Raw genomic sequence first — 7,641 nt, forward strand, 5'->3', positions numbered from 1 at the left:
GGATAAATAAATACTTGAAAAAGCCATCCCCTTTGGACCTAGCTTAAAATGCTTCAAAGTATGATTAAATCTAAAATGAAAAAGATTTAAAATAGTCATTGACAAAAAATTGCAAACGTAAGCAATCGACTGAACAATATAATTATTTTCCATTATACACAGAATTTTAGGGAAATAAGATCAGTAGCATTGTTAGGAACATCAAGGTTTCCTTGTTACAAATAGGCACCCAAGGATATAATCCTCTATAAATATTGTATCATTAACTATCTAAATTTTAAGACATTACATGCTTCAGCAGCACATATACCCAAATTACAACAATACAGAGATAAACATGGCAATTGCACATGATGATATGAAAATCTGTGAATTATGCCATATTTTTCATTCTTCACATGCAAGAAATGGAAAACAATTATTAAAAAGTTGATTACAAAATTACAAGTGTAACAATACATGTAATTCATATATATAAGTTAGTTTGATATCAGTGTATTAAATCTTCACCTTAGAAAGGCCTTTACATAGCATAATCTTAACAAAACTTTTAAAATTCGACAACATTGTCATTTTATTCCAAAGAAATATACGATAAGCACCTAGTAAAAAAGGAATCTTAAACTGTTTCTGTATGGAATGCAATCTGAAAGGACACATTTATTATTGAACCTATATATTATAAAACAATGTAGTATTCAAAGTCATATCTAGGAAAGAATAAAATAGATTATGGATATTATACAAACAGAATACAGAATATTTTAAAGTATAATTTTTCAGATAAACACCAGAAATATCTTTAGTTTCTTTAGTACTCTCTTCAACAGATAAATTAAAATTATTTCTGATTAAAAAAAGCAAAAACTCGAGGGGGGACCAAGATGGCGATGAGGAAGTAGCAGAATGCCACAGCTTTCCCCAACCAAAAAGAGAATTCAAGTTCCAACGTTTAATCTCCCCAAGAGACCGACAACAACAAAAAGACCAACATCCATTGAAAAACAGGAGGCAGAAAAACAAAAAAATAGAGTTAAACAGAAGAATTTCACAACAGAGAAGCATGAACACCCCTCCTCCAACGTCTATTGGCCACACAACAGCGTGCCAAGCCATGGCCAGCCCGCCTGGTGGGAGCTGCCGGTGTCCCAGAGACACAGGGGGCTGTTTGCAGATCACCTGCACCAAAGCCCCCTGAGGTACCAGTGTCAGACCTGCTAATCATGACGACTGAAGAAACCTCTGAGCAGGGAACTTACACGAACATCCCACCCCTACCCCTCACTCTCCATTTGAGCAGAGAGGCTCCATGCCACCAAAGCAACTCTGCCCCATGGCAGGAACCCCAGAGATACACGAGATGCCCACAGAACACCAGAGCAGAAGAACTGAAAGGAACTGGTGTTGATCCGGAGAGCGCAAACCGAGACAAACCCCAGCACTCAGAACCTGCACAGAGGCCCCTCCCCTACCCCTCGAGTGCAGGCCGGAGGCCCATCCCGTGTAGTGGACCCGAACAGCGTCAATGGAGGCAGTGACAGAAGAGAAACACATAGAGCCAACACCTCTCAGCCCAGCCATAACCACCTCAATGGAACTCTGACTGCAAGGAAACCAGCAACATACATTACACAGAAACAACAACTAGCACCAGGGTGAGTACCCTTCAGGGGACAGTGTATTCCTCAAGGGAGACCAGTGCTAGTGGGAATCCCCAAACCCCCTACCCCAAAACCTGCACCACAGGACCCACTAAAACCAGAAACTGTTCAAGAGCTCCACTAGCCCATAGAGCACACTCAGCTGGCCACGCTAGAACAAGAGAGACCCTGGAAGTGAGCTTAAACTCCCAAGACAGGAACAGCACCACTGGGTCAAGACACCCAACGGTGGAAGAAATTTGAACTGTGCACTCCAGGCTGTGTAATCTAGGTGGGATACACAGCAGCACAGGTCCAACCGGTGTGCCCCAGGCTGGGGGCCGGGACCAGGCCTGGGGATCCAGTGCCTGAGCAACATAACCACCTCCTCCCAACTGAAATCAGAAGCTGAGCATACGCCTCAGCAAAGGGGAGAAAAACAGGGAACAGCAGCCCCTGGGAATCATGCCTGTGACAGCAAAAGACCCGGGGGGGGGTTCAGGACAAGAGGAGCCCAAACCCCACAAGAAACCTACCCATATATTCTAGGCTGGGAATTGGAAAGCACAGGCCGCCAGCACCTGATAATAGTCAGGAGCTTAGTCTGGTAAGGTGACTCAGCAGTACAGTGCTTGTCTTAGGTGCAGGAGGCCCTGGATTTGATTCCTCAGCAACACATAAGCAGAAAGGGCCAGATGTGGTGCTATGGGTCAAATGGTAGGGTGCCAGCCTTGAGCTGAGGGACAGCACCCAAGCCTAGAGTTCAAGCCCACAACTAGCCATAAAAGTAAAACAAAACAAAACATCAGGAGCCCATAGCAGATTCCAGCATCTGGGAGAGTACATCCAGCACATCCGAACTTGCCAAGAGCACCTGTAGGAACAAACAGGAGCAGTCTAAGCTGCTCAACCCTTCTAAGGGCTGGAACTGCCAGTGATCTACAGCAGAGAGCCGAGAACCCTGTGTGGGTCAGACCAGCAGCTGGAGGTCGGCCCCCAACAGAACCGAGATCAGGTACAGACTCTCTCTACCAGCACAGAAACAGTAACCAAGCAAAGACAGACACCTATTGACCAAGAAAAAATTTCAGATTAGTCTGAAAAAAATCCCTGAATCCCCATGAGAAAATCACAGGGAAAGATTACAAGGTTTATCAACACCTAGGATAGCAACCTATCTCTAAATGCCAGCAGCAACCCAGGGGATAGCCCCAGTGGGAGCAAAGTAGGAATGGAAGACAAACACTACATTCAAGAGATGCTGGAGGCAATGACTCAAGAAATAAAGCGAGAAATAAACCAGAAATTGAAAGAAAAAAGGGTCGAAATTTTGAAAGGCATGCAGGAGATCAAACAGGAGAAGCATGCAAAAACAGAGGCAGCTCACACCTCACTAAGTCATGCGGTAAGTGACAAAATAGAGGCAGTACACACCTCATTGAAAGGTGAGATTAGTATGTTGAAAATCAACATCGAATCCATAAATGAGTCCATTTCCTCCATGCAAACCACAATGGAAGCCACAGTTAACCGAATGAACAAAATGGAATACAGAAGACAGAATACATCACCTGGACCAAAAAATGACAGATATGGAAAAATCACTTAAATTATGCCAAAGGGAAATTCAAGAGCAAGCAGATAGTGCCAAGAAATTTAACCTTCACATACGAAGGTGAAGAATATCAAAGCAAGGGAATGCAACACCTATTCCACAAGATAATTGGTGAAAATTTTCCCCATCTCAAAAAAAAAATCTTACCTACATAACGGAAGCATATAGAACACCTAACAAGCAGGATGCCAGGAGAAATACTTCTAGACACATCATAGTATAAATGATAGATCTGAATGATAAGGAAACAACCTTGCATTCAGCAAAAATGAAGGAGCTATACTACAACAGGAAAAATATTAGAATCGCTACAGATCTCTCCACACAAACACTCAATGCAAGAAAGGCCTGGGAAAGTACCATATGAGCCCTGAGAGCCAATAACTGCCAACTCAGACTGATATACTCGGCAAAGCTAGCATTCACAGTCCATGGAGAACTGAAAATTTTTAATAGCAAATTAAATTAATACATAAACATTAAGCCAGCATTCGAAAGACTAATAAGAGGTGGAACACAACCTGAGAAAAGAACAAGGAACAGGGACCTGCACCCAGACAGGCATTAATAGAAGTCTATCTGAGCAAGCACAGGAGGAAAGGAAAGAAGAAAAACAGTGACCATAATGCATCTCTCCATACTATCTCTTAAGATTAACGGGTTAATTCACCAAGAAAAAGAAAAAGAACTGCAGATTGGATCCTAAAACATGACCCATCCATCTGTTGCCTTCAGGAGACACACCTCTAAGCCAAACATGCAAACAAACTCAGAGTGAAGTGTTGGAAAAGGATCTACCAATCAAATGCCCCTAGTAAGAAAGCAGGTGTAGCAATCCTGATATCGGACAAAATAAACTTGTCATTAAAATCAATACAAAAAGACAAGGATGGACACTACATATTAATACAGGGAACAATACAAGAGGAGGATATTACCATCATCTACCTACATTCCCCAAACATTGGTGCACCCAAATATGTTAAGCAAATACTCTCAAACTTACAGAATAAAATAGATCCAATATGATAATACTAGGAGACTTTAACACCCCACTCTCACCAAAGGACTGGTCTACCAACCAGAGGATTGGCAAAGAAGCTACCGAATGAAGTGAGGCCATACTTCAAGCAGTACTGACATTTACCAAGTATTTCACCCTAAAAACAACACAGTACACGTTTTTTTCAGCAGCTCGTGGTACTTTCTCCAAAATAGACTATATCATAGTTCATGCAAGGAACTTAAGCAAATTCAAGGGGATTGACATAATCCCCTGTATCCTATCTGACCATAATGGAATCAAGCTAGTTCTCAATAACAAAGCATACTGCAGAAATTACTCAGATACATGGAAATTGAACAGCACACTTCTAAACAATGTCTGGGCAATGGAAAACATTAAAGAAAAAATTAAAAATTTCTACAACTCAATGAAAATGAAAATACCTCATAAAGAAACTTGTGGGACACAGGAAAAGCAGTCCTGAGGGCCAAAGTTATTGCCCTCTGTGCCCACATCAAGAAAATAGAGACAGACCAAGAAAATAATCTCATGTTGCAATTAAAACAGCTAGAAAAACATGAAAAAATGGAACCTAAAGTTACTAGACAGAACCAGATAACCAAACTAAGAGCGGAGATTATTGAAATAGAGATTTGGAGAATCATATCCAAAATTAACCAAACAAAACACTGGTTGAAAAAAAATAAAATTGATAGACATTTGGCAAGATTAAAAAAGAAGAGAGGAAACCCATATTAACAGGATGAGCGATGCCACGGGAAAAATCTCAACACGTACCCAAGATGTCCAAACAATTTTAACGGACTACTTTCAAAAGTTATACTCTCTAAAGAAAGAAAACTTGGCAGAAATGGATGCATTTTCAGAGAAATACAAATTGCCCAAATTGAGCAAAGAAGAAGTAAGTCAATTAAATTAGCCAATATCCTACAATGAGATACAGGAAGCAATCAGAAGTCTTCTAACAAAAAAAAAAAGCCCAGGACAAGATGGATTCACAACAGAATTCTATAAGAACTTAATAGAAGAACTAATACCTATACTCCTCAAGCTCTTCAAAGAAACAGAAAAGGAGGGACCTATACCAAACTCATTCTAAGATACCAATAACACACTCATCCCCAAACCAGGAAAAGACTGAACCAAAAAAGAACTACAGGCCAATTTCCTTGATGAACACAGATGCAAAGATCCTTAACAAAATTCTAGCTAACAGAATCCAGAAACACATTAACAAAATACACTAAAACCAAGTAGGCTTCATCTCAGAGATTCAGGGATGGTTTATCATACGTAAGTCAATAAATGTAATCCAACACATCAATAGAGCCAAGGTCAAGAATCACATGATTATCTCCACAGATGCAGAAAAGGTTTTTGATAAAACTCAACATTCATTCATCCTAAAAGCTCTGGAGACAATAGGAATAGAAGGAACATTTCTTAAAACATTAACAGCCATTTACAACAGACCAATAGCTAAACTATACTTAATGGGGAAAAGCTACAACCAATTCTCTTAAAATCATGAACAGGATGCTCACTGTCTCTACTCCTGTTCAATATAGCCCTGGAATCCTTAGCCAGGTCAATAAGGCAAGAAAAAACATTAAAAGTATCTGAATAGGGAAAGAAGAAATTAAACTATCCCTTTTTGCAGATGACATGATACTATACCTTCACGATCCCAAAAACTCCATCTCCAAACTCTTAGAAATCAAAAATCACTTCGGCAAAGTAGCAGGATACAAAAATCAATCCAATAAAATCAGTTGCCTTCTTGTACACTGACAATGTACAAGCAGAGAGGGAAATAAAGGAAAGCAACCTCATTCACAATAACCTCCCCCAAAATAAAATATTTAGGAATTAACCTAATCAAAGATGTAAAAGAACTATTTAATTAAAACTATAAAAATTTAAAGAAAAAAATTACAGAAAACACTAGGAAATGGAAACACCTCCCATGCTCTGGGATAGGCAGACAATATAGTGAAAATGGCAATACTGCCCAAATTAATATACAAATTCAATGCAATTCCTATTAAAATCCCAAGGATGTACATCTCTGAAGTACAGAAAACAGGCCAAAAAATTCATATGGAACCACAAAAGACTTAGAATATCCAAAACAATTCTAGTGAATAAAGACAACATGGGAGGGAAATCCATGCCTCACTTCAAACTCTACTATAGAGCGATAATAACAAAGACAGCATGGTACTGGCACAAAAACAGACCCGATGACCAATAGAATAGAATAGAAGTTCCAGAAATAAATCCACATATCTACAGTCAGCTGATATTCGACAAAGGGCCCAAAGACCAACAATGGAAGAAACACAGCCTCTTCAACCACTGGTGCTGGGAAAACTGGGCGGCAACATGCAGAAGAATAAAAGTGGACCCCAGCATATCACCATACACCAACATCAACTCAAAATGGATTAAAGACCTTAGCATTAAACCTGAATCTCTGAAACCACTGCAGGCAGAGTAGGAGAGACACTTGAACTTATAGGCACAGGAAAGAATTTCCTGAACAGAGACCCAGGGTCACAACAAATTGGAGTGAGACAAGACAAATGGGACTAACTTAAATAAAAAGCTTCTGCATAGCTAAAGCTATGGCAACCAAGCTAGAAAGACAACCAATTAATTGGGAAAAAATATTTACCAGCAATATATCTGACAAGGGGTTAATATCCAGTATATACAGGGAACTCAAGAAAATAGGCCCTCCCAAACCAAACAAACCAATTAGTAAATGGGCAAGGGAACTAAAGAGAGACTTCTCAGAAGAAGAAATAAAAATGGCAAAGGAACACATTAGGAAATGTTCACCATCCCTGGTTGTGAAGGAAATGTAAATAAAGACAACCATGAGATATGACCTTACCCCAGTCAGAATGTCCCACATCCTCAAGTCAGCCAATGACAAATGTTGGAGGGGATGCGGAGAAAGAGGAACCCTACTACACTGCTGGTGGGAATATACACTTATACAACCACTCTGGAAAACAGTCTGGAGAGTCCTAAGAAAGCTAAATATTGACCTCCCTTATGATCCAGTCATGCAACTTCTAGGCATCCATCCTGAACAACAGCAACCAGTATACAAGGACACATGCACCTCCATGTCTATTGCCGCACTGTTCGTAATAGCCAGGATATGGAAACAACCCAGATGTCCCACCACAGATGAATGGATCCCCAAAATGTGGTATCTATACACAGTGGAATATTATGCAGCCATTAGAAATGACAAAATAATGGCATTTGCAGGGAAATGGATGTAGCTAGAAGGTGATCATGTTGAGCAAGGTAAGCCAAGAGCAAAGAGACAAACAGTACATGGT

General features: G+C 40.2%; 1 pseudogene; it reads left to right on the forward strand.

Moving 5' to 3' along the window:
• Positions 1-289: 289 nt before the first annotated feature.
• On the forward strand, positions 290-388 carry LOC122123475 (annotated as a pseudogene).
• The last annotated feature ends 7,253 nt before the right edge of the window (positions 389-7,641 follow it).

Source organism: Dipodomys spectabilis, unplaced genomic scaffold, assembly GCF_019054845.1.
Source record: "Dipodomys spectabilis isolate Male_0828 unplaced genomic scaffold, ASM1905484v1 ptg000228l, whole genome shotgun sequence".
Taxonomy (NCBI): Eukaryota; Metazoa; Chordata; class Mammalia; order Rodentia; family Heteromyidae; genus Dipodomys; species Dipodomys spectabilis.